At 41.0% G+C, this 27,418-nt stretch overlaps 1 protein-coding gene across 1 annotated transcript in view; it reads right to left on the bottom strand.

Moving 5' to 3' along the window:
- Positions 1–25,290, bottom strand: part of NAV3 (neuron navigator 3) — a 510,531-nt gene extending 485,241 nt beyond the window's left edge. The window contains exon 1 of the mRNA XM_088164978.1: positions 25,092–25,290. The gene's annotated coding sequence lies outside the window, so the exon portion shown is untranslated. The remainder of the gene's footprint in view (positions 1–25,091) is intronic.
- Between the last annotated feature and the right edge of the window lie 2,128 nt (positions 25,291–27,418).

The following is a 27,418-nucleotide window of genomic DNA, read 5'->3' as shown; positions in this document are numbered from 1 at the left end:
ATATCAATTACTGTATGCCGTTTTTTCTCTGCTTGTTTTTTTTCCAAATGTGATTATAGTGTGGCATATGTGAGGGGGTACAAACTCCCTCCTGTTTTTGCTACCTTTAGCAACAACCAGTCAGTTTCCAACAAATTTGACAGAGAGAGGAAGTCAAAAATCTACTATGTTTCTACAGTGTTTTTGAAGACAGGAATCAGAGCAGAGATGTTAAATTTGATCAGTACCCCCACTGAGAGAAAAGCTAAATTCTTAGTCTGGCTTTCAACACACAAAGAAGAATCAACTCATATCAACTATATGATAACAGAGACTAAATTGCCTTTATCCCTATTCAGAAAATCAGATTTCACCTCTAACTAGATGTGAAAGGATCAAACTACACTCCATATGACACATGCACATCCACACCCACAAATACTCTTAGTAAAGCAGGCTTCACAAGTCTCAGTGTTCCTGAATGTATTTCAGTGTTAAAAACTATCATGGGTTTCTCTTCTTTCTTCAGCAACACAGGTATTTTAAGTTCAGTTAAACACCACTGTTATTTGGATTGACCCCAGAAAGCTGGGGGACAGCTTCAAAAACAAAAATATCAAGATCTGTCAGTCAGCAGTCCCTGGGTTCTTTGGCTCACCTGACACAGCCTCAGTCTGCCCTAGGGAGGAAGTAAGTGAGTGTGTAAATGCAAAACAGAGCACTTCAAGTAATCTGTTTTGAGGCATAAGAGCATTTGCCATACTTACTCATTTCCAAGGAGAATACTACAAGATAAAAAAGACAAATCACCCCACTGCATGCCCAAACCCTCTCCATCTCTTTAGTGAGGAACTGAAAAAGGGTGCAACCTCTGGGATACACATCCCAGGATGATCTGCACATATCCTCTCCTATAAATGTTTAAGTAAGTAGGCAATTTTAACCTCATTTCTCAGATCATACTACACTCTGACACATGAAGACAGTTCTTTCTTCCATACAAAGTTGAAGCAGCTTAAAACAGGATTCGAAATCTGGCAATTTATGCCACTTTAGACATTTGCTGACAGGAATACTATTCTACAATTTTAAATTATTTCCTGGGGTCGCTCCTGTGCATTGCTGTATAAAACAGAGTCAGTATTAGTCCCTTGTGCTGCAAGAGGGCATTAACACTACTACATCAAATGTGTGGTGTCAACAAGTAAATCATGGAGAGGAGTTGACGAGCTGAAAATTGAACCTACCTTTCAGTAGGGCTGGAAGAACGACAGTCTGGATGGTTACCATAGTAATCCTGTGGCAGCTTCAGATTTATTGCCTTGTACTGCACAGTTACAAAGGTTCTTCAGCTACCTTCTGCACTGTTTCCAGAGTCAAGAGGAATTCTATGATAAATGTCCACTACCCAAAAGATACATTCAAGGGGATGTAATGCAGGAAAGCTGTACTTTAAATGCAAATTACATGCTTTTTGCCCCTTTTAGAATATTAAAGAGCGATTTCAAAGGGATGAAAACAAAGAACTCTGACCTCTGACACCATGATTCTTTGCTCTACAGATCACAATTTTCTGTGGGACTGCCTACTGCATATTTAAGTACCGTGAAACTGAAAATGAGGTAATAAATTCCACTAAAGATAGTCTGAGTAATGCATTGATTATGAAAATAAGCATACAACTGAGCAATTACTAGAGCAGGCAGTGGCAGGGTCTTGTTCAGTATATTTAGATCATTCTGTAGTCATTAGAAATTAAATTATTTCATTATATTTAATTCATATTCCTTTATATTTTCAATAACACAAAAGGATATTGCTATGTGGAATAAATATGATGAACCATTAGTACACTAGTATTCACACTCTATGCCATAAAGAGCGTGCATTAATGTTACCAGATTGCATTAGATTTTAGTTTATCTCCATGATAGACTTTAAAGGAAAACATGGATAATTTGCCTTTTATTACTACCCTAAATATTGCTTGCTGTTCTGTTCAGCCACGACTTGAAAAGAGCAACTTCTCTTGTTAGTAAACATTGCAATTCATGAAATATTCCATTATATTTTACTGGATTTTTTATGTCCATAATTCTCTTTGATTGCGCAGCAATAAAAGGCTGAGGGAACACAGGCTATCTTTTTTACCAAGTGCAGAAGCACCATGCACTAATTTGTGTATTAGCAATTCCCACGTGAATACTACATTATTGATTCTGCCATCTAAATTCCACTATATGACAGGAAGGATATTGTGTGTAGGATTAATAAAATTATTTCCTGAAGCAATATTTTTTTAAAGCATTGATTGTGTACTTTTACTTCAGAAAAGCATCTCACAAATGTACGTTACAATGTGAAAACAAAATAGCTCTGTGGTGCAACATAGTAAATACAAATGAAGACATGCTGTGTGACACCAATTCTGCAATACGCCTGTGTATTAGAACATCAGGCTAAAACTGCTTTTAAAACACAAAGGGAGATGAATACTTTATAGATGTTTCATGCAAAAGGACACAGCACTCATCTGATTAATAGAACACACATTGACATTGTAAGGTACGCTATCCCAAAGACAAACAGCATCATGTTTACAGTCAGCTGTTTGCAACCATGCAGCCTCAATTTTGTGACCTTTGTACTGCAGAAACAGAGCCCCCATTCAAGTGCTTGCTTTTAAAGACAAATTGAGGAAACATTATCAAAAGTGTCATCTCTTGCTTATAATATAAATAAAGGGGAGGCTTTGGCTGGCTTATTGTATCCCAGAAACACCAAGGCACACTTAGGTAGGGTTCTCTATAAGAGACAGCTACACATGAGTGAATGCCATTTATTTTCATTAAATCTGGGCTGCCCATTCTGCCTTAATGGTGACTCCCTCAGAAACCACCCCACTAGAAGAATCTGTTAGCTTTAAATCAAGTCTATTTTGAAACAAATACAAATGAAAAGAGAATAATAATAATAAATAAATAAATAAATAAATAAGCAGGAGAAAAAGCAGCTATAAATAAAACTCTAAGAACTATATGCACTCCCTCTCTGCCAAGTCTGGCTGCAGCTGAAGCAGCCTAAATGAAATGAAAAGTTCATCAGGTCAGGCCACGGTTCCTGCCTCCATATGTCCTTTCCCTCACAACATGTTTTTTAATGGCTCTGTATGCAGACATCAGGACAGACCAAATGGAGTTCTACACCTGGTGACAGGGTCTGTGGCAGTGGCAGAGGCTCTGGGCTGTGGCAAGGCACTGGGTGTGGGTGTAACAGCCCATGTACTGATAGTTGAATGCTCTGCCACACAGGCAGCAAACCCATCCTCACACCCACTGGGGCCAGGCCACCTGATGGAGCCAGTGCCAAAGCTCCTCTGCTTCCTCTCAGCATCCTCAGATTTCCTTTACCACCAAAGGAAGTGCAGGGTGTGAGCAAGGCTTCATCCTGGTCTTTGTTTTTTTGCTGACCAGAGGTCTAGTCTTCATGGTTTACACATAGACCCAGAGGCAGTGGATCTACAAAGCTGTAATACATTATCATAACAGGTAATTAGTCATATTTCTTCCCATTAATTGCTGTGCAATGAGTTGGAGATCCTTGCACAGTCCATACCTGGCCCCACGCATACCCATTCACTATCACAGAGAGATGTCCCAGCTGTGGTCCTATTTCTCCTACCAGACTTCAGTGTAGCAACACACAAAGCTACAAAGCTCACAGAATATGTTTCTTATGGTATGTTATTACCCTAAAAAAGTGTGTTGTGTGGAAGGATCTAAAAGAATTCTCCCAAGACCACAACCTGGTTAATGCTCCTCAGGAATGACAGGTTCAATCCCACATCATTTCTTCCTTAAGAACAGGTCCCAGAAAATTAATTTCTCAGTAGTTGACTGAGAAGCACAGAATCAGACATTATTAAAACTGAAGGATGGCATTAATAAAACATAAGGAATAGAAATAGATCAAATATGTAAGACTCAACAGCTGGTTGTCAATGAATTCATGTTGCTCGTCAGACACTATTACATGCTGTTCTAATCACTCACCAGGAAACATTTCAATGCTCTATATTTTAGGTCACAAAAATATTTATTTCTGTTTTATTTTAAAATTATTAACAAACATAAATGCAACTATATGTTTCTTTTTCTGGTTTCTCTTCTGGTCAAAAGAAATTCTATTCTGCAAAGGGCAGGAAAGGATCAGGGATCAATTCTCTTTATTGACTATACACCAGCCAATGCTGGGTCCTTTTCTCTCTGTGCAATGACAGCAATGTGACATTTCCAAGCAGCAATGCTTGCTGACATCATGAGTCACTTTAATGCCATTTTCTGTACCTCATTTATCAGCAGCCATTTAAATAGAAGGCTGTGAAGGAAAACAGAACTCTTCAGGCTTTCCTTTGCCCAGAACTTTGCCCACCTTTCACAGACTTGGGGCAACTCAGTGCAAGGCTTGATGCAGAGTTTGCTACAGATCAGCAGTCTCACTGTTTGATATGCTGCATATAATAAAAATAATAATTTTTGACTGCACATGCAGTCACAAGATGCAATGTGAATTGAAATGAAGTGACAGTGGGATGCACCCTTTACCCTATATCAGACACTATACAGAAACCACCAGCTTTTTCCTCTGCGAGAATAAAGCCACTGAGAGAAGTGAAAAATGCCAACTTTGCGTACTGTGCTGCTGACTAGTAAAAACATTTTGATCAGCTTGGTTCATTTCAGTACTGACATCAGATGTGGACAGTGAGAAACTCTCAGTAATAAGAGAGCTGGGCAGCAAAATTACACCAGTGTCCATTTAGAGAAATCCTTCATAACCTTTCCTGGTGCTATGCTCCCTGGCAGGAGAAGACTTGCTGCTGAGGAAGATGGACTGTGAAGCAAAGAGAAAAGCACGGGGATCTAGTTATACACATATCTACCAAGGACCTTATGATATCCTTTCAAGGGCTGCTCCTGCAAAAAGTTTTGTGTCATGGAAAACAGGCATGGAACCCATCTCTTCTTCCTCACAAGAACTGAGGAGTAGTTCAAAAGAACAGAAATGAAAACCTTATCTTGCCCAGCAATTTAGGGATAAGTGAAAGGAGTGGGAAAACATATAAACATATAAACACCAACAAGCCCATAAAAGCTGTGGGCTAACAGTCGTCTGCTGAAGGTGTAGCTTGAGTCACTGACTCATGACCCAGCATTTGATTCAAAAAAATATTCGAGGTTACCTCCCTAATTTAAATTTGAATATCCAGATACTGTCTGGGGTAAAGATAAAAAGTAGAGCACCTGTTAGCAAAAATAAACATTGTCCAGCTTATTCTAAACTCAATGGAAAAACGTATCTTGATGATAAGTTTAAGTTTGTTAACTGAAAACTGTAATACATCCAGGGCTGCTTTACCAGTGTACCTTAAGCTACTACTATCACTCGAGAGACTATAGAAATATTTCTATTTCTTTCAAAACACTCAGCATGGTCAGGGTCCTTCCCTGCCAGTCCGTCCTTCCTGGCAGATGACCTCATACAAAAAGGAGGCTTTTGACCATACTTAGGAGAACAATGTTTAATGACAAGATGCTTTCCCCTTCCCTCATCTTTCCAATGCCATGGGAAGATTAAAAATGCATCAGTGGTTCATAAGGTGTGGCCTTTAGACATGGGCCAGGTAATTTTTTTTCCCTCGTGAGTAGTGATGAAGGTGTACTCAGGAATATTTATTGTGAGGCATTTTAGATAGAAGCATAAGTTAAGACTGGAGAGCTGAGGTAGTAGGATTTGAGAAGTAATCCGAATGTGAACAGAAAGAACAAAATAATTTAGCACTAGCCAACCTCTAGGATTAGTCATAATTGAACAATTAAAATACCATCCAAGTTCCAGAGGAATTTTCCTTTTTCGCTTCTGGTTTGGATGACAGTGATGGAACAGTGAAGTCTGCAACTAGGATGAGCACAAAAGACAAGGCGCCTTCCTTCTTTTCCACCTCTCTGCAGCCAGTGTGGGATCTTTGATCAGACTTCAAAAGCTTTAACATGCTCAGTTACAAGCTGAATCAGCACGTGGAGGATAAGGAGTGAGGGAAAGAATGGGATATGACCAACTGAAAACCTGCTCAGTTCTGTCTGATTCTGAAAAGATTTACTAGTTACAGGAGAGTTCAACTCATTCACATTCAAGCCCTGAAAGAGTCTATTTTTTCACAGCTTCTTAGCTGAAGTGGGAGAGCAGCCCAGAGGAGTGTTAACACTTCCTTTGTTCCCAAGACCTGAACTTAGAAAAATTTTCTCATGCAAACCGGTTGAGAATCAACATTTTTTCTTACTGGCCATCTTTTTATGTTTTTTTATCTAGCATCATTCTCATTGCCAATAGTAGCATGGAATAGCTGCCCAAAATTGAGAAACATTTACATAAGCATTGAAGAAATTAAGCACTGTATTTTCTAGTGCATGGCCTTTGTCCCATTCTTATCAAAAAAGAAAGATTTGTTACATATGCTTCATTCAATGCTCAAAATACTAAACACTGAAATACATCATGATAACATAATTTTAATTCTGATACAATTAATTATGTGATTGAAAAAAGAAGTTAGAATTTTGGAACTTAGAAAATGAACACCTGACTTTTGGAGTGCTCAGGCATCAGAATTACTCTAAAAGTCTTCAAAACTTAACTAGTTTATGGTCTGTTGATTTTAGCAGGCTGTAATTTGGTCACACAGGAGAAGGTTTCTTATTATGGAAAATACATACTTCTATGTTGTTGTTGTTGGCCTCAAATTACTATATTGTGCAGTGACTCCTGCTAATAATAGAGGCAGTTTGACAAGTGCAACATGATGTAGCAAATATCCCATTGCTAATCCACCAAGGCTGTAAATATGTGAACTATTGTCTCAAAGTCAGAAAACACTGAATACCTGAAATATATTGGAGCAGTAAAATGCATCCAGTTACTCAAGGCAGGTTATTAAAAAAAAATTCCTCAAAATATTTAAAGGGAATTATGATTATTTGTGAAGCTTTGAGCCAGGGTTAGCTTAATGGCACAGAAAAAGCATGCTGAATGAAGAAACCAACTGGAGGGAGCACTGATTCAGCTGAATAGTAAACTAATATGCTGACCATCTGCCCTCAAGGCATTGTGGTTAAAATTCTGACATTGATGCTTGAGTTAGGAATCATAAGTGGGTGATATATGTATTCACAGAGAGAGAAGATTTTTTGACTCCGGTATATCTAAACAGCGAGTTGGTACTTTGGAGCTGCTGGTCTGTGGGTTTGAAAGAGTAGGTGGCAATTATAATGATTTAGTGTTATGAAGCAGACTTATTCCTCTGGATTATGGCTTTCGTTAGGATTTACAAAGATTGCTGTTGCTATTCCAGCTTCTCATTGCATATAAACTTGCTCTTAAACAAGAATTTTCTTGCCCCCTTCAGAAATGTCAACAGGAAAATATTTTATCCACCCATCTGGGAAAAGTGTAATAAAATCATAACATGAATTTTTCATTATTTTAAAAAGAAACATATTATTATTCTTGCTTTGCAATAACTCTCAGAGCATTTTAGGACAAGGTGTTAAAAGTTGATTGGAGCCACCTCAATAGGATTTTAGTCTTTTTGAGAATTAGGGTAAAAGTCAGGTCCCGTATAAATTACTTTAAGTACTACCAAATAGCGAGGTAGTAAATAAAATCACAGAATTTGACTTAATGGTGAAGAACAGTGCCTATATGAAACATTAGGCACACAAAGGTCCTCCTGAATGCTAGGGATATCACACAACAGAAATTATGTCTTCTTTCACATATTACTGTGAAAGTGCTGTGACTCTTCAATGCCTGCAGAATAAGAGCACAGACCAAGCACAGAGAATAAAAAGCATTGTTTGCATGTTATTCCTGACCCTGACCCTTCAACAAAAAATTGGAGGGTTTAAAATTTATAGTGAAGAATGGTCTGCACTAATAATTTATGTCACATTACTGATAGAGCTGACCAATTTTCAGTCACTATGGGGACACCACACTATTAAAACTCCAGCAATATTTTCTATTACTAACAACTATTAAAATTCAAAAAACAAATAACTATGACATTCAACTCCCAGATATGCTAAATTGTTTTTTGTATGTGTCTTCTGTCCATGCATATACACATGCCATGCACTTATTTTCCAAATCTTCAAAATAGGAATGCAAAACAGTGCCATCTGGACATTCCGTTCTCTTGTACCCGGGAGTTTTAGGACAAGCTGGCAAAACGCATCAGAAAACCCAACGGCTGTGTTCCTTCTCTGTCCCAAACAATAGATAATACAAGAATAAAATAAAAGTGAATCTTGTTAGAGCGACTGCTGAGCATTGCACACCAGGCATGGAGTGCCCGGACTGCAGAGGATGTGCCACGTTGTTATGGTAACAAGAGAACAACTTTGGTGCCTGCAGCCGGCGCTGTCACCTCGGAGTCTGGAATCCAGACCTGCCCCCTGCCTTGCCCCATCGCATCCCTGCAAATGAGACCTAGTGTTGCTGCCCCAAAGTGAAGCCCAGGCCTTGCACGACACAGGTGGGGAAGTAACACCCTTCCCTGGGTCTCTCATGGCCTCCCCACGATCCCCAGAGTTGGGAGAAGCACATGCTGCAGCTGCCAGGACATTACGGGATTGGGTAGAAAGGACACAGGCATGACATCTCCAAGTCACTATCACTAAAGGTATCCATGAAACCTACTGGCATTTTGGCTGAAGTGGATAGCTAGATCGAATCCTTCATTTTAAACAAAGATGTATAGCACTGCCCTGCTTATGTAAAAGATGCAGAAGCAATTTTCTTTCTCCTAAAAATAGACACCATTCATTCTATCAGGTCTTTTGTCTCATTGCCTTATACAATGAGTAGTTGGTCCGGTCTATCCTCTGCCAGCAGAAGACCATTTCCCTTTCTTCCTGTGTCCCAGCTTAACCTCTCTGCCTTTACCCCATTGCCCTCTCCAACTATTCATGTGATCATTGCTACTTTGGTATCTCTGTGAAAGTTTGGATGGTGCATTTACAGGGAAACAGCAGTGCTCCAGGTATTATCACAGGTGACAGCTTCCAGCATTTAGCTCAGCATGCCTTAAGTAAAATGTATTTTCCTCATAGTGCTTTGTCCCCTGCTTCTGTCACTGCCACACAGAGAGCTACAGTGAGAGGGAAAACTGGACCTTGTTTGATCTCGACCAAGAGCACATCTTTCCAGGCAGGTTTCTAGGAAGATCACCTTCAGAAACACTTATATGGCCCACAGTCAGTGCAACTGCCTGGAACTGGAAAATCAGCTTCCCATTGTATCCATGGAAGTGAGGTGCAGCACACAGGGATGTCCTGGGAGCAGATAGGAGAGAAGAGAGGGTCAGAGTGAAGCTGCACCAGCTGTGGGGAGCACTGTGTGTCACACAGGCTGTACAGCAAACCTCGGCTCACACTGTCACCCGCCCTAGCCCCGGTGACACTGCAGGAGCCTTGCTGCACGATGGTACCTGTCCTTCTCTGAAGGACTCCGTCATTCAGCTGCTCACAGACAACATGATCTTCCAGGGATGTTAATGGCTAACAAGTGCTGGAGCTAATAGAGGATTAGAGGCTAAAGGTGCAGCACATATCCCCACAACGTGAGATGTCCTTAGTAAAGATCATGAGTGACGGTCAGATTGGAGATAGGTGAGGATGAAAAGCATTTTGAAAACTTCTGCTTTGAGGTCTATTTTTAAATATGATGTATTGGCCTTGACCTATCTGTGCGCCTTGAGAAATTCCTAAAATGGGTAAGAGAAGAGATCATTATAAAGATGAACACCATGTGAGCTGTTTCTCTTAATATTATCTTGGGAAACCTCAAAAGACCACAGTTGATATAACTAAAGACATTTTAGATTCCCTGAACCCCTGTGTTACAGGAGAAGCACACTCTGCACAAATGGACAGCAATATAAATACCTGCTTCCCACAGCACTAATTCCCTCATAGATTAGCTATAGTAAAAATGTGCTGAATTTTAGAGAAAAAATCCTGCCTTGCTCTGTAAACCTGCTTCTCTGAGTGTGAAAATAGATGATATTTAAGTAGTTGAAAGTGACTTCGATGTCCACATCCCACTGACCTGGCACAGGGAGGGAGGCAGCTGTATCCACTATCTTTTGCTGAGTTCCTTCTATAGCAACAACTCTACAGAGAGCCAAGATTGATTTACATGGACATTTACCAATTACATGGGCTTGCCTAACTTGATCCTTTTTTTGACTACGTGTAAATATAAAGTAGAAGCATAGTATGGAATGTTACAGAACCATGCTCTGGTTGTGGCACTGTAAGCTAAAAATTCTGTATATTGAAAGTTCCGCTGACCTGCTTAGGGCAGCAACAGTTTCTGCCAATGGAATGCTCTGACCTCTGTGTTCAGCTGTTCTTTCCTCTTAAATCTTTCTTTGCTAACACAGAAACCACACTGCTCTTAGCAGACCTAAAGTGATGACCCTTCAACTACCCAAGAACTTTTCTGATATTTGAAATGAGACAGACAAAATGCAAGTCTCATCTTAAAAAAAAATTATTAAAAAGCGGAGATGGTTTCTTTCTTTTTTTCTTTATTTTTTTCAAGGAAGATAGGAAATATGCCTATTTTAAGATTGTTCGGATACAGATTAATTTCATTAATAGCACAAAGTTTAATTTTTTTTTAAATCAGCCTGCTTTCCAGAACAGCACATGCTTATTACATTCCCCTTGCTTTTTTTACTGCCATACTTTTTTTTTTATCCTACCACTTCACTCTTTTCCTCTTTTCACTTCTTTCCTGAGAAAATAACTAATAATTAGTAACTTCTTTATGAGAATTACACTAATTTGATCTCTCCACTGAGGGAAGATATATAGGGAAAATTCTGGTCTTCACAACATGCCATAAGCAGGCCCAGGTTCACTCTCGCCTTTGCTGGTGCTCAAGCTATGCTTGAAGTACTGTCAGCCTTTGGCTCCCAGCTTCACACCATGCTGTAATCACAGCAGCATCTTTGTTAAACCTGTGCAACCTGGCTGAAAATGCAAAGGTGTCCATTAAGAACAGCAGGATTAGGACCTCAAAGTGTATTCTGAATTGAACAGGGAGCCACAGGAGCGTGTAGAGCATGTGTGATATGCTCCTGGTACGCCTTCCTACCCAAAAAACACACCATTTGCACAAAACTTTTAGCAGTGGCTTTCACCTTCTCTGCAGCTTATGTCTCTGGCATGATGCCCTAAATATTAAGTTATATGAAACTGGAAGGGATTAGTAGCTTCTGTTTCATCAATTATATTACTTTTAATTGCCTTGAAGGAGTCATTTGTCTTCACTCCAGTAACCTTTGGCAGCAATCAGTAGTTCAAACACCACTACTCCCACACACAGCAGCTCTTTTCAGTCATATTACTTTTACTGAAAGGTCCTTAAGAAACAAAAACAATCTCATTCAGATAGCTTTCCAGACGTATTTATTTAAATTCCACCTCCAATAAAATTAAAAGACTAAGTGTACTTCTGAAAAGCAAAAAAATGCTTCATCATCACCAGGAATGGGCTTTAAATTCTTGTCTATGTTTTACAAACAGCATAATCAAAGTTCAATGGAGAATATGCAAAGATTGCAAATCTATGGCAGACAGAGAAATTTACATAAATAACAGATATGAATATCTGATGTTTACAGAAATAAACTGCATGGTATGCAAACAGACTAAAGTCTACAACACTAAAAAAAATCATTATGCTGATTTTTCAAACCAAAGCTCATTGAAGGGGAATATGGAGGAGACATTTCAGTCATCTAATGCAAGGAGAAACATCTATAGAAAAAAGAGTATCTATATATTGCTATGTTGTATTGCTAAAAGAAATTTGGATTAAGGATTGGATGAAAATGGGAATTGTTTCCCCTTCAAGATCTTTGAATTTCACAGCTACAGCAGACACCTGTACAATTTAATAGGAATCTGGTACCCAAAGACCTTTAACAATTTAAAAAAATCTGTTCTTTAATATCTCAGACTGATTGTGGGAATGTAATTTTTTTTAGGGGGGTCATGTAAAATACCAATATCAAGTGAATTGCAGTGATCACATTGATTCTGCTCTGGAAATATGACAAGGTCATATAGAAAGATGACAATTTACTTATTACTGTGAGTTAAAATGTGAGGTATAAGACTGTTGGCAGAGCAGCACTTAGCCCAACTCGTCCATCCTAGAGCTAGCCTTTCTCAATGCATGACTGAAGATTTATAAGCCAAACTGGATTCTTGCAAGTGGTTTCCACTGGGAAGCAGCAGGACCCTACAGGTGTGCCAGAGGCAGAATTTTATGTCATAGTCACTGTTTATATTTTTAAGGATAAAACACTGGTTTCACTAGTATCTGGAAGACAGTGACATCTTGTCACCTTAAGAATACTATCAGTAGTCACACAAAAACATAAATAAGAAAGAGAACATGAATAAGCTCGCCTACAAATTTCAGGAATAAAAAAGGAAAAAAATAGGAAAAAAAAATAAGAAAAAAAAAAGAGGGGGGAAAAAAAGGCGCCTGAACACCAAAATTCCCTAAAAAGCAAGGAGAACCAATACCTCACATCTCCAAACACATTGTGCTCGACAAGGTCACTCTCCTAATTCAGAGAATTCAGTTAATCCTCTGGATGAATGCAGCATGTGTTGCACTCCCAAATAAGAGGCCATCAACTGCTGCTATAAATGCAGTCAAATGGCTGGGAGCCTGAATAGCATAATTTGATTTTCCCCTTTCCAACAAATAAACAAAACAAAGAGAAGTGTTTTAATGAAGGTGTGCATCGTTTAAAAGGCCAAAAGGTGCCTTTCCTTCTAAATTTTAAAAACATTAATCAAGAATGAAATAAACAACATGTGCAAGTCAGAGGTTAATATCCCAGGGTCTTTAGTATGCATTTACCACCCACTTCTTTTCCATTAACACCATCACCTCCTCCCTGTCTTTCAACACCCCTCCAACTATTCTTGCCTTGTGTCTCACTTATTCACACAACTGAAAAGTAGTAATTATTTGGCAGTTAATCTTCAGGAAACTGCAGCATAGAAAACAGGCTTTGCCTTCTGTTCCAAAGTCTGAAGGGAATGACCACTAGAGAGAAGCAATTGTTTAATTTCTCCTCTAAAGAGTTTCCCTGGCTTTGGGGGTTTTGATTGTTTGTTTGTTTGTGGGTTTTTTGTTTGTTTATGGATGAGAAGACCAGTTTCACTGTTACCAGAAGACACTGACATTGTAGCACAACAAAAATATCATAAGCAAGAGGATAACCAAGGTCTATGGAGGAGATTTTGATTTTAATGGCATTAGTCCAAGTTAGATTTAAATTATTTAAATAATGTGACTGTAGAAATCCACAAGACTTTTAAGGATAGAGCATGACTTTAATTATATCTGAACAATTAACCTTTACAATTATGCTGTTTAGAATGCTTCTCTGAGTGACTATATTCTTAATAATTGGGCCATTAATTAAAATTCCTATCTCAAGGATTGTCAGAAATCTTCAGCAAAAAAAGAAATATTGGGCTGTGATGGAACCAGGATGAAATAATAACTGTCTGAATGTGTATTCCATCATATTCACTGGAAAAAAAAAACCAAAGAAAAGCAAAGAGAGGAAAGCAGATACTGTTCCTCTATATTCTCTACTTATCTAGAAAATATAGAGCAGTATTTGAAACATTTCAAAAGTATTTCCATATTAATAAGGAAAGGTACCAAAAGGATAACAAGATAATTTTTTCCTCTGCTATTTCCCATAAGGTAGAATGAACCTATTGGTACAATCCATCTTTTTCATTTCTCACACTGATGATTTTTAAATTCTCCCTAAACTGTCTTCATGATTCTAAGCATATCTCTAACATCATTACTTGTATTTACAGAACGAAGATTCTTCCCAAGTCGTCCTTTCAGCAGCAAAAACAAAGGCTACACTATTTACTCAGAAAATATTTCTCAAACTCTATTAAGCAATTATGTTAGAAAAGAGGGGGAAAAAATCCCACCAGTGAGATTTAGACATCTGCATAGCTCAGTCATGAGAACCTCTGACTCCTGGCACATCAAGGCTGGCTGGACAGACTGAGCTTGTAAGTTACTCATTGCATTTAATTCCACTCTACTGAACACACATTTGCTGAATAAAAAAAAAAAAGATGAATTTATAACTACTCTTCAGGAGTGGCAGCTTACAGTAAATATCTTTGATTTTAGGAGCTGGATAAAAAGAGATCTGACCTCTGATTATATCCAGAGAAGCTTCTGGTGAATACTCTCAGATGACAACTCATATTCAAAACCACAGGTAAGTCTTTAATATGTAAGTCCAAAACAAATCCCCTTATAACTTCTGGCATTATTGTATTGTATAAAGTCTGTTAACCTTATTGCTAAATACTCTTCTGTTGTGGAGTTACTCTGTGTTACCCTGGATGGGAAAGCACTTCACATGTGCAGCAGGATGTACATTTTGTGATTACTTTGGCCAATTCTAGAAATCTGTCAGAGGAGGCCATTTTTATGCCATGTAGAAGGATTGTTGCATGTTCTGGTGCTTTGCAGACAGATTTCTTCTACCTTAAACTCCAGTGCCTCCATATCTGCTATTTGCTCTCCTGCATGATTTGGCAAAAGGTTGTAAGGCAGTCAGGATTTTCACATCAGACACATGGAAAATCTATTTCAGGATCTCAGAGTGGAAAGTGGTAGTATAGGTCACTTAACACTATCAGTCATTTTATCTCACAGCAGACATGGATGAGAGGGCTGGGTAGGAGGATTATGCCTCAAGCAGCTCAAGACTGACTGTCCTGTCTGCTCCCTGGAACATCACTGGTACCCAAGGGAGCTGATACACACATGTGCAGCTGGGAATGGGCATTCATGTTCTTTCAAATACACACTGTCAGTTGGGGAAGTGGGCTTAAAAAATAAACAGAAACAAACATCTTGGGCCCTCTAACTTTCTATTACTCACTGCTTCTGGAAATGCATTTTTTTAGTTTTTTTCCTCTTTCTTCTCAAAATGTGCCACACATTTTCAGAAAATTAATGTGAGGATCTATAGTGCTAACTTTATCAGCAGTGCATATGCATTTTAAATAACTGAGTTAACCTTAGGTTAACATTAGCCTATGCAATATTTGGTGGCATACACTGGAAATCCTGTGTGCCCATGCAACAACGAAGCACACCACCTTCCACACCAAGCTTCATTTAGTATTATGTCACGTGTAACTCTCCTACTGTGCCTACAGAGAAACTACCAGGTAGTCCAGATCCTACCAGGGAAAGAAACTGAGCTAAGAGATGATGCTGAGGCCATTGTTCCACCACTCTAGGACCACTCTATCTGTAAGGGACAGTGTGTTGGACCTCTTGAGGTCTCCTCCCTCTCTCTCCTGAGAGAAACCTTACTGACCCTTCTCATTCTTCAAGGAAGGACATAGCAGTTCTGTGGCTCTGACTGAGTGAAGATCACAAAATAATCAGAAGCATCTAGTTCTGGCAAATGTGGTGCTTACAGTCCAAATACCCAAAAATCTCTGCCACCTAATGGCTGGAATAAATCAGGATTTGGCTTGCACACATTGACTGATCACCATAAAATGAAAATGATTGGAACTCAGGGCCTAAAAATCTTTGCATGAAAAACTAATGTGATATTAGTAAAGAGAACAGCAGTTTGAAAATGGAAGGAACATGTGATGGGACTTGAAGCAATCTGCAGGTAAATCTCAGCTATATTCAGGTCACGAACTCAACTCTCTTGTTATTTCCGAGCCTGAAATTTATTTAATAGAAAGAAATAAAATGTGAGAGAGAAGGGAATAAATTATCCTATTTTAACATCATTGAATTATGTGCCATGAAGTTCTGCACTGAAGTTTTCATCAGCATGAGCAGAGGATGAGTAAGTTAGGGCGGAGCAGATTGCCAACAACAGCCTTTAGCTATACCATTATATATGCTTTTAAAAGTGCTTGTAAATTTGTACACTTGAGAATTTCATGGACCCACACCTGGTGTTAATCTGGTCTTTAATCATGTCATTGATGCTAGCAAATTCCTGCAATGATCCTTAATAACTAGGGAAACTGATTTTATTTTACACAGATTGAAAGCTGTTAACTACTTTGCTGTTCAACATTTAAGCCATCAGTTATTCAGTGTTGTACCTTTCTAAGGCTGATTACAAACAATAAATAAAAAATGAAGAAATAAAACCAAGGAAATGCCCCAAAAGGAAATGACCACAGAATATGATAGTGCTTTCCAGGTAGTCAGATAGCTGACCCCAAATTGGTTACTTTCCATCCACAAGGTAACTTAAGGAGCTTTGGTTTTTACCCATAATACAAACTATTTGCAATACCCTGTGCAAGAAAAAGATACAGTATTTCGTGTAGATCCACAGAGTTCCCTTACAACAGAGAAATTTGTAAACTCCCCCCAAATGAAAATATAAATCAAAGGCGTTGGAATTTAATTTTCTATCAAGGCATACAAAATGAATAGCAAGGGAGTGGGCTAGAATGTAGCAAGAATTCTTAATTGATTCCTCTATGGATGAGATCACAGAAAATTATCTTGCAGCCAGTCTATTGTAAATAAGAGAAATTTATGTTTTGTTTCTAATGTAGTAGACCTTTAAAAAACAAATTACAGAGTTTTTTAGTCAAAACTGACTCAGCATAAAAGTCAATTTTTAAAAACCGACTCCATGAAAATGAGCAGCTACAGATTGCAAAATAATCACAAGGGAAAAGTATCATTTAAAAGGCCCTACAGAAAATGTGGATTTAAATATTATTAGTACACTGTCATCCAAACTAATACTATGTCTACATTAGGTCCAAATGCTCACTTGCATCTTTTTTAGTGCCACTATCACATGCAAGATTCCCACAACACTTTTCCATTTACCAGCCAAACCTAGCTGAGTGATTCAGACTGTCATTTTGTCTTTATCTATTTATTAATAACGTGGGGTGAGAAACTACTTACATGTATGAGCATGTATACTTCTTGCACTACTCTTATAGTAACTTGTTAGAGAAGTCTTTTCTTTCAACTCCTTTTAGCTAGTTGTTAAAAACTAACTGTCTTTTCAGTTCAGAAAGTGCTGAGCACTTTCCAGGAATGAGAAATCTACCACCCTCGTGAGCAACCTGTTCCAGTGTTTACCACCCTCATTGTAAAAAATATCTTCATTATGTCCAATCTAAGCCTACCCTCTTTTAGTTTAAAGCCATTACCCTTTCTCCTATCACACAAGCCCTGCTATAAAGTCTGTTTCCATCTTTCTTGTAAGCCACTTATGGTATTGAAAAGCTGCAATAAGGTATCCCTGGAGCCTTCTCTTCTCCAGGCTGACAGCCCCTGCTCTCTCAGTCTGTTTTCATACATCAGGTGCTCCATCCCTCTGATCACCTCATGGCCATCCCCTCAAACAGGTCTATGTCCTTCTTATGTTGGGGACTCCAGAGGGGGATGCAGCGATCCATGTGGGATCTGACCACGGCAGAGGAGAGGGGCAGAATCCTCTCCCTCACCCTGCTGGCCACGCTGCTTTTGTTGCAGCCCAGAATAGTTTCTGGTTTTCTAACTAGGCTTTCTAGTTACATCCAGCTTTTCATCTACCAGTATCCCTGATTTCTTTTCAGCAGGGCTGCTCTCAATTCCTCCATCCCTCAGCTTGTACTGTTACTGGGGGTTGCCCAACCCAGGTGCAGCACCTTGCACTTGGCCTTGTTGAACCTCATGAGGTGCCCATGGGCTCGTGTCTCCAGCTTGTCCAGTCCCTCTGGACAGCATCCAATCCTTCAGTTGTGTCACTGCACCACTCAGCTTGGTGTCCTCTGCAAACTTGCTGAGGGTGCACTCAATCCCACTGTCATTGATGTCATTGATCTGTACTGGTCCCAGGGCAGACCCCCGAGGGACACTCCCTGTCACTGACCTCCATTTGGATATGGAGCTGCTGGCCACTAGACTCTGGATGTGACCATCCAACCAATTCCACATCCACCTAATAGTCCATCCATCAAATCTGTCTTTCTTCAATTTAGGGAGAAGGATGTTTTGGACAACTGTACCAAAGTCTTTACAGAAGTCCGTATGAATGCCATCTGTAGCCCTTCCTTTGTCCACAGATGCAGTCACTCCATCACAGAAAGCCCCTCAGCTGCTCAGGCAGGACTTGCCCTTGCTGAAGCCATGCTGGCTGTCTTGAATCACTGCCCTCTCCACCATGTCCTTAGCATAGATTCTAGGAGTGTTAGTATTGGATAGAGGGAGGGAGAAAAAAAGCTGAAGAGACATTGCTTTTATTTAGAAGTAATTCATGATTTGGGCACTGTATTCTGCTAACAATAAAAATCTCAGCAGGGTGGTTTTAAACTGGTATCGGACCACTTGAGACTGTTTATTTTACCCAGCTGTCCAGGCTGAAACCTACTTATCAATGCAGAGCTTCTTTGCCTCTTTGCTGAAATTATTTCCAATGCTCTGCCAAAATAATGACAATGTTGTGACAGTCTCTGAAGGTTTGCTTTGATTACCTCTGCATTATGGTGACACAGAACCACTGGACTGCTTTGATACTCAAGAGAAAGGACAACAGGTTACATAAACAGTGTTTTCTAGCCACAGAAGATAAACAAATTCCTCCCAGACCCTCTAAAGCAACAGCCTAGTTCATTTATTACTGCTTCAGACTAAATCACTGCCAGGTTTCTTCCCTAAAACTCGTGTGTTTTCCTCTCTCTTAATAACCAGCCTGCATCTCAAAACAAACCCTTCAAAAATGTCCTGTGCATCAGTGCAGATGTGACATACTTCACTTTCTTTCACTTTTACTGAGTTGATTTCTACATGCAGTTACCGCTTTCTTATATTCTTCAGAATATTCTTCAGAATATTTTTCAGTTTCCTCAGATACATCTTAGAGAAATCATGCCCCAAAATATATGAGCTCCACAGGAGTTTGCGTCTGTAATATGCAGCTAAAGACTCACAATTAAATAATAATGATTTTACTGGAGTCTCATGCTGCCTAATAGTTTCTAGTGTAACTCAGTGCCTTATGCATGCTGAAATGCCTTCAAATAACTGCATCAATTCTCCAGTGCATATTCCAAGATATATTGCTTGGATGACTAATCAGCTTTGTTGTGAGTCAAGACTTTCTGTAAGGATATTTGGATTTGCTACTTCCAGAAGAGCAATATTGCATGAATTTGCAATGGTTTTAAATAGATCACAACAACCCTTATCATCTTCGGCTCTTCTGCAAATTCATCAGCTCTTCCATCAACAATTTTTAACTGCCAGTTTGTCGACGCTATTTTAACTTTTGCCAATTTAATGTACTTCCCTCTGCTTTATTGATTTTTAAAGCTTAATAACAACACATTAGGACATAGTCCAAAGATGAAAGTTTTATAGTCCAGCTGGAGTTTTACCATAAAACCCATTCATCTGCTGTAAACAGAATTGTTCATATTGAACAATTAAACAATTTTGGTTTTGACATGCTCTTCCAAATTGCCATGTTACCTCGGACTGTTTTTCCAATTAACTTGACATTTTATAAAACAAAGAAAGACACAGACATCTATTTTAAAACAAGGTGGAAGTGAACAAATTGGCCAGAAAAAGTTAGATGCTACACACATTTAAGGAAAAGTAACATTTCACTGTAAGACAAATATAAACAAAACAGTAGCCTTAATACCATAATGACTCCTGAAAGAGGTAATTGCACCATAATTTCATATTTGTAACTGTAAGCTTAATTAATGCTTCATTAACAGATTGTAGCATCTTCCTTATGGATGATATTTCTTCCCAAACCTAAAACAGTGATTCTGCTAGTCTTCAGCAAAACGTTTTGTTTCAAGCAGCATCTATCGTCTTGTTAATGAAAATGTCAATAACACAGAGAGAAGCAGCACATTTTCCACAAAGAAGGTACATATGTAATAAATCTAATATGAAAAATATCTCATGTTGTTTTTATGACATGTAAACATATTTGATATATTTTCCCTTCAAATCAAATTATTTAGTACACTGCAGGACATCCCACTTAAAAGGAGTCCAGGATTACATTTTATTTCTCTATGAGCATGGCTCCAAATAACAGCAAAATTTCATGTTCTATTAGACACTGACAGAAGATTGGTTAAAATCTGGGGAAACAAAACTGCTACTATTTCTGTCAGCTCTCAGTCAAGCAGTCTCTATTAAAAAAAAAACCTAAGCACTATTAAAAATTGTAACTTTATGCAAATGTTTTTCTGGTTCAGTATAAATATTGACTTTCTTTATTAATATTATTACTTCACCAACTTTCAGTTACTTCTCAATTATTTGCAGTGTTTCCATCTAAAATGTATCATCAGTAGGCTACCCTCCAAGCACCAACTGGGACCACCTCTGTTTCAAATTAGGGCTTAGCACTCACTGCTACAGTACAAGTAAACCAAATAGTTATGACTGTATTGTGGTGTAACAGAATATAATTATTATTGTTTAAATTAAGTTTGGAGATGGAAAGTCACCAGAGATTGAAAGTCATCAGTAGATATAATGGCGTGACCTTATTTTTCTTGCTCACATTTCCTTTCTGTCTCTTGGAATTAGTCTAGAAGGACATTGCTGTTTCATTTCAAATACATCTCCTGACATAACGTGTCTGGATGTGGAACACTTTTGCTCTGTGGAGCCATGAGCCCGCCTTTAGTTCTGTAGAGTCCACTTAAACACTGTGAACCAGTCATTGCAGTAAGTGACATTTACCAGCCCATTCCTGAGAGACCTGACCACCTCCATCCACAAAAATTAACAGTCGAAGCTCAGCAGATCTCAAGATCCGCTGGCTCCATTTCAGACAAATCCCTGGAAAAAGCCTTTTTTGCATACAGCTTCCTGACACAGTTACACAGAAGGGAGCATTAGTGTTTGCACCATCCCACACTGTCGCCAGAGGACTCCTGATCTGCATGCAGACAACCGTGTGAGCCAGTGCTCCAAGAAGATAGTGAGGACCAGGAAACTCTGCCAGAAGAAGGACTGACTATTTTAATGCTTCTGTCCCACACAGGGTTTCTGTGATGCCTCAAGGTAGTCCAAATCCAGAGGACTGAAAGCAGGAACAAGGAGTGAGCCTTGGGAATAAGAGATTGGACTCAAAGCCAAATCCTGGTCTGCTAACATCCAGTTGAGAAGAGAGGACAGCTCACGTTCCCATTATCCTATCTGTCTTTTTTGGGGGGTTAGCAAAAGGACGTTTGTCACTCAATTAAATAGACACAATTCTAAATATAGATAGGGAAGTGGAAAAAAACTACAAAGAGGTGCTATTTGTATGCAGTCATTTTCAAGAAGAGAAAAGAAATATTAGAGTATAAGCAAAACATACAGCAATTACTAACACATATCTCATATTTTGCAAAATGTTTCTGCAAGGAAATTTTACCACATATTTCTTATAACAATTGTCAGGCCAACAGTGAGAATGTGAGTGAAGGTCCGATTTGACCCTGACAAAATCCCAAGTCTTTTCACGGCAAGCGTAGTATCGGGTCTTGCAATGTATATTATACTGATTGGCATAAGCAGAACTCAGTAAAAAACACAGCAGTGGTTTTGCCCCCATCTTGCTTATTTCTCTGACATGATACATGAAGTTTATCTTGAAGAGGCCCAGTTTCCAGAAGCCAGCATCCATCTGTGGTAACAATTTTCCATGCATACATTTATCTTTGCAGTAATAACTGATCTACATATAAACAAACCAGCTCCTTACATACAAATTCTAACAGCTCTCAGGCAGATTATTTCATTAGCACGTGCAGGCAATACCACAGGAGGCTAGTACAAAAAATGCATATGCCTCATTGCAAGTCAGATTCCCTGCTAAAAAACCCAGCTACACATCTCCCAGCCATACACCTCTGATCCATCTCAATGTGGAGCATAACTGCAAAATTTAGCACAAATTAGATAACACTTCTCCAAGAAAATGAGAAGCTCTGCGTTATTACATCCCTGTGTTACCAATCAAACATAATGAATTTTTGATCCTCTTCAGTATAAAGCACAGTACTGCCAGCCATCTAAAGCAAACATTCCCATACTCTGAAACATAGCTGTAAATATTCTTGCCCAGGGTGCTGATCTTGGTGACAATTTCTGGCATTGACTCATGCCTACTTTTCCTAAGTCCATACCAGTAAAATCTGGGTAAAACAATAGCTCTATGAAGGTTTCTCTTAGTTCCTATGAATTAGTGAAGCTAGCTGTCCAGAGATGTAAAATGGACACTATTTTTACAATTCTCTTAAACTGAAATTCAAACTAATTTCACCTATTCTTGCATAGTATTTTCAGTTGAATCAATATCATTCAGCCATTTTGAAAGCTGTTATGACACACATAAACTAATACATACATGAACACATTCTTTAATACAGGAGAATAAAGGTTATGCTGCAACTCTTTTTTATACACATGCGATGTTTAAGTGTTTATTAAAGGAGCCCAAGAGGGCCATGGGTTCCCTCAATACACTGTAAGTGCTTTTCTCCCTGCAAGGTAACACGGGAGCCTCATATCTCCTGCACTTTAATCCATTCTGTGACTGATGGTGACCCCTCCTCACAATGCACGGCAATATCCACTGGTAAAAAGCCCTTCAACTGCTCTGAATTTGGACCCCTGAAGTCATATTACCATAGGAGTGTTTGATTTTAACTGTGGTAGTCTAGGCTAGATAGCATGTGAACTCAGGAAAGTAAGTCTATTAAAAGGTTCCTCAATTCTCAGATCTGATTTTTGTTCATATTTAAAGCCCACAGTAGGGGAAAGAGGAGAGAATTATTTTTTCTCCTTGCAGCACTTCAGAGTCAATACATTTACCAAGATACAATCTGAATTCCATTCTGATTTGCAGAATGGTTAGCTAATTGGCAAGCGCATACAATTTAAGAACTAGATTTCGTAGATTAAACTCATTACTTGAAGCTTTTTATGTTAGGCTCTGAGTCCCCGCATAACCTCTTCCCCTGCCGATTATCTGCCCTGCTCCCTTTTCGTATTTCATTCCCCTGCTTCGGTGCTGTAATCCAATGCTTTCTCAGGAAAGGCTGCCTCACCTGCCCCCAGTGCTTCCTCCTGTCCAGGCTCCCTGTCTCGCAGCCCCGGCTCTTCATATCCCAGGCTTGACCCGAAGGTTGCGGCGGTGCTCTCGGAGCCACCAGCACCTCGGCACGAATTTCTTGTCTCACTGAGCTGCTACATTTCCCGGAATGAAGCCAGCGACCAGGCGGCGGCGGAGCTGGCTGTTGATCTGTGATACCCTCCAGCTGACTGCCTTTTTAGCATGCACGATCTTCAGGCCACAGACTACGCCTTTCTTTTGTGTCTGGAAAGCCTGTAGCAGTTGCTGGGCACTAGGAACAAACCAACCTTTGTATTGAGGGCTACAAAACTCTTCTTACCTAAGAGGACTGCAATTCCCTTCCACCTCCACTGAAGAGGAAGATTAAATGAGGTGTAGGGATGTTTAAGGATGAGTAGACTACTCGGAAGCAAGGCTTGTTTTCTATGATGACTGAAAATAAAGCTCATCAAAGGCTTGAAGTTGCCTTTACTTTGAAAGAAATACGTCATCTTCAAATATGCAAAGCAGGTTTACTGTTGATAACGAGTTATTGACCTTGTATTTCAGCTGTTCTCAGTGTGCACTTTGGCTTTTTCTGTAATAAGATCATCTTACCACCAGATGATTATTGATCACTTATGACAGAAACAAAAAGCCTTGAGCAGGCTAATCTATTCATTGTGCTCAGTGCAAAGTGATGTAAAAAATGACAAACACTCCACTCTTCCTGCACACAACCCCCCTCCCAAAAAAAGAAAAAATGTAGTCACATTCAAAAACACCATTTCAGGATGAAACCTGCAGAGTTAGGGAAGATGGCAAGCAACAGTAAGTTTTACTGGAGACCTGCATGGTAAACAACTTCCACCTGGCCAGAGCATTGGCACTGCCAACCAAGTATGATGGCAATTGGAGTGAGTCCTCACCACCTAACCCTGCCTGCTGGGGCCTTTCCCGTGCTGCCCACCCGGGAAGGGGAGACAATGTATGGCTGCATGAGAAGGCTGCGGAGCAGGGCTGGGTGGCTCAGGACCCACGGAGCCATCAGCATCCTTGCCAACCCAATGCCGAGGCAGCGGCAAGATGCGTCCCCCGTCCTCAAGTTCTCCGGACGGGCCCAGGCCAGGTGGGCAATGAGCAGGTCACGGAGGGAGAAGCTTCTAGACTAACCTGCTCACAGGTTTCCACGATGTGCTTTCTCCCCCCTCGGGGGACCCAGACCGTGACACCCAGCTTGGGGGATGCTTTGGGCTGCTCTGCCTATCTTCTCTCCTGTGCAAAGCGACAGGCGAGGGCGGTCCCCTGCCCGCCGCAGCCGGAGGGCTACAGAGGCTGCAGGGGGCACGGCCAGGGCTAGGGAACGAGCGGAGATGCGGCAGGTACCGGGAGCGGGCAGCCCGCTGCCTGTGTCCTCGCTCGCCGCAGATTTTAAGGTTATGTGCGTGCGATTCCTCACCCTCACAAAAGGGAGGGGGAAGGAAAGATGATCAAGGAAACAAACCAGGCAGGGGAGCGATGAAGGGGAGGGGGGGAGAAGAAAAGGAGGGAGAAACAAAGGGAAGAATAAAACCCTCTCCGGGAACAAGCAAACAAAGAGGGTAAAAAGAGCTCGGCGGTCTCCTCGGGGGGCAACCCCCCACCGGGCTCCCCGGCACCGCGGCACCCCGCCCCGACGTACGGCCCCCCAGCAGCCGGCCGGGCTGCGGCCCCGGCCCCCGATGCTGCCCGCGGCCGCGCACAGCGGAGCCCCGCGGGCAGGACCCCGCGCCTGGCAGCTGCCGCCCTGGGAAGTTCGGCGGCGCGGAAACACCCCCGCGGGGTCGGAGCACCTTACCTGTCGGCTGGCACTCCTCGGGGAGCGGTGGGATGAAGCGGGGGAAAAAAGATGGGGAGGCAAAAAATAATAAGGAAGCCACCCCAGTTTCCGAAATTGCACCGCTCGATCAGGTTACTATGGAAATCGTCGCGAGGAGGCAAAAAAAAAAGCCAGAAGCCATCCTCATCCTCTCCGCCTCTGAGAGGGACGGCGGCGCCGGAGCCGCTGCCTCCCCGGGCGCAGGGCTGAGCGCTGCCCGCCGCCGGCCCCGGCTGCTCTCCTCCGCCGGTGCTCTCCGCTGCTGTTCTCCGCCGGTTCTCTTCCCCGGCTGCTGTCCCCCGGTTCTCTCCCCCGGTTCTTTCCCCCTGCTGCTCCCTCCCGGTTCTCTCCGCCGCCGCGCACCGGCAGCGGCCCCGGCCCCAGCCCCGCGCCGCGCCGCCAGCGGTGCTGCCCCCCGCCGCACAGCTGGAATTTAAAGGGGCCGTGCTCTCCGGGCGCCGCTGCCCCCGCCGCCCAGGGCCGGCTGGGTGTGCCTTTGTAGCCAAAAGTTTCCCGCGGGTGCGCTGAGATACGGGCATCCGCAGGGACACGGGGGATGAGGCAGCGACGCGTTTGCTGTGCGTAGCCCTGGGCGTTATGAATTATTATAGGCGTAACAGCAGGATCCAAAGGCCTCAACAGAGCTCAGTTGCAATGAGCGTTGTACGCAGACACGGATAAGAGACAGCCCCGGCCTCTGAGAGCTCGTAATGTGAGCAGTGAGGGCAGATAGAACAGAAAAAAACTGCATGCAAAAATGCATGAGGAAGGGTTGAAAACTTCCTAACCACCCCAGCTCGGAAATCACAATTTTTAAATTGCAACTAAAAGATTCAAAAATTACAACAAACAGTTCTGACACAGATCACCCTGTCCCTTAATCATAAACAGAAGCGTTTGTCAAGCCTGCCTGTTCTGAGAAGTAAGCTCGTCCTGCAGGACACCCTGGCAAGCCTGGAGGCTGGATCCATTTGAAGCCCAACTGTGGATGGAGAGAGCTGTGCCAACAGCTGCCATTCACAGGCACATGCAGATTTTGGCCTGACAGGGTGGACAGAGCTTAGCAGCCCTTGCCACCACTTCACTCTGCCCTATCTGTTGCCACTTTCACCCCTCACATGCTGCTCTGCTCTGTCCCACTCCTGCATGACCCATTTCTCACCACAAGCCCTCTCTCTTCTCCAGCAGCATGAAGTTCTGCAGCTGATCTAGGATCTGGCACCCACAGATAGGTTTTTCACCCCTACAGAATATATTCCACAAGTTTCTGCTGATGCAGAATGAGACTTCTAAGTTATTCCAGCTCTGAAAAATGTCTGCCTACAGGGCACAGGGAAACCCCACCCTTGCTCTGTTGTTGCAGTCTAACACTATATGTGCTTCAGCTCCAAGGAAAGGGGAAAAGTGGGAAAAAAAGTCTTCAGATGATTGCCTTAAACACCTATGAAGAAAAGAAGCTCCTTCTGGAGTAAAAATGTGAATATATTCTTTTCAGAGGAAGAACATCTTGCAAGTCATAGGTTTAGGGAAGATGGCTTGCAGCTAGTGGTATCCATGATACCTGTGGGTCTTCAAAAAACCTTCCTCTTCCAGTCTATCAACCAGTCAAGCCCTGCAGCTCTTTATTTTGCACAAATATTCATCAGTGCTGGTCAGCACAGCTGCAGCTGAAACTACCTCACGAGGTGAGAGAATTGGCTACTGGAGGCATGTTTGGATGCAAGAGTAAAAAATAAACAAAAGAAACAAAAAATCTCTCCTACTGAGCTGTGTGGTATTTCCCCATTCTGAATAATGCCTGACATTTCAGCTAGCTATTTCTATTTAAGAAAGCAAGAGGCATAAAATATACAGCAGCTCGCAGCCTAGTGAGAGCTTAGTAGTGTTAAGAAATAAGAAAGATTATTTAAAAGGGCTGACCAAAAGACAGGAATTGACAGCCACATTCTCCAGCTATCCAGTTTTCCAAATATCATCATCACTTGAAATATTCCTACCAAAATACCACTATCACTTGAAATATTCCTGAAAATAAATAAGGATATATTTTGACCATAATTTACACAATAAAAGATAATGGGACATGTGAGGCTGCCTTTTCTTAAAGCTGTGAGACAAGAGAGTGGCTGAGTATCTTAAAATTAGAATTACAAATACATGAGTGAAGATCCCAGGTGACCAACATCTTTCAGAAAAGACAATCCCTGGAGTGGGTAACCTGGAGGTTATTTCTTTCAATGCATGAAAGGCACAGAGCAGTGAGTTATCTCAGCAGTCTCTGTGCTGCAAGACTTCTCCCTGAAAGG

The sequence above is a fragment of the Sturnus vulgaris genome, chromosome 5, assembly GCF_052056855.1.
Source record: "Sturnus vulgaris isolate bStuVul1 chromosome 5, bStuVul1.hap1, whole genome shotgun sequence".
NCBI classification, from domain to species: domain Eukaryota; kingdom Metazoa; phylum Chordata; class Aves; order Passeriformes; family Sturnidae; genus Sturnus; species Sturnus vulgaris.
This window is presented reverse-complemented; position numbering and strand designations above follow the sequence as displayed.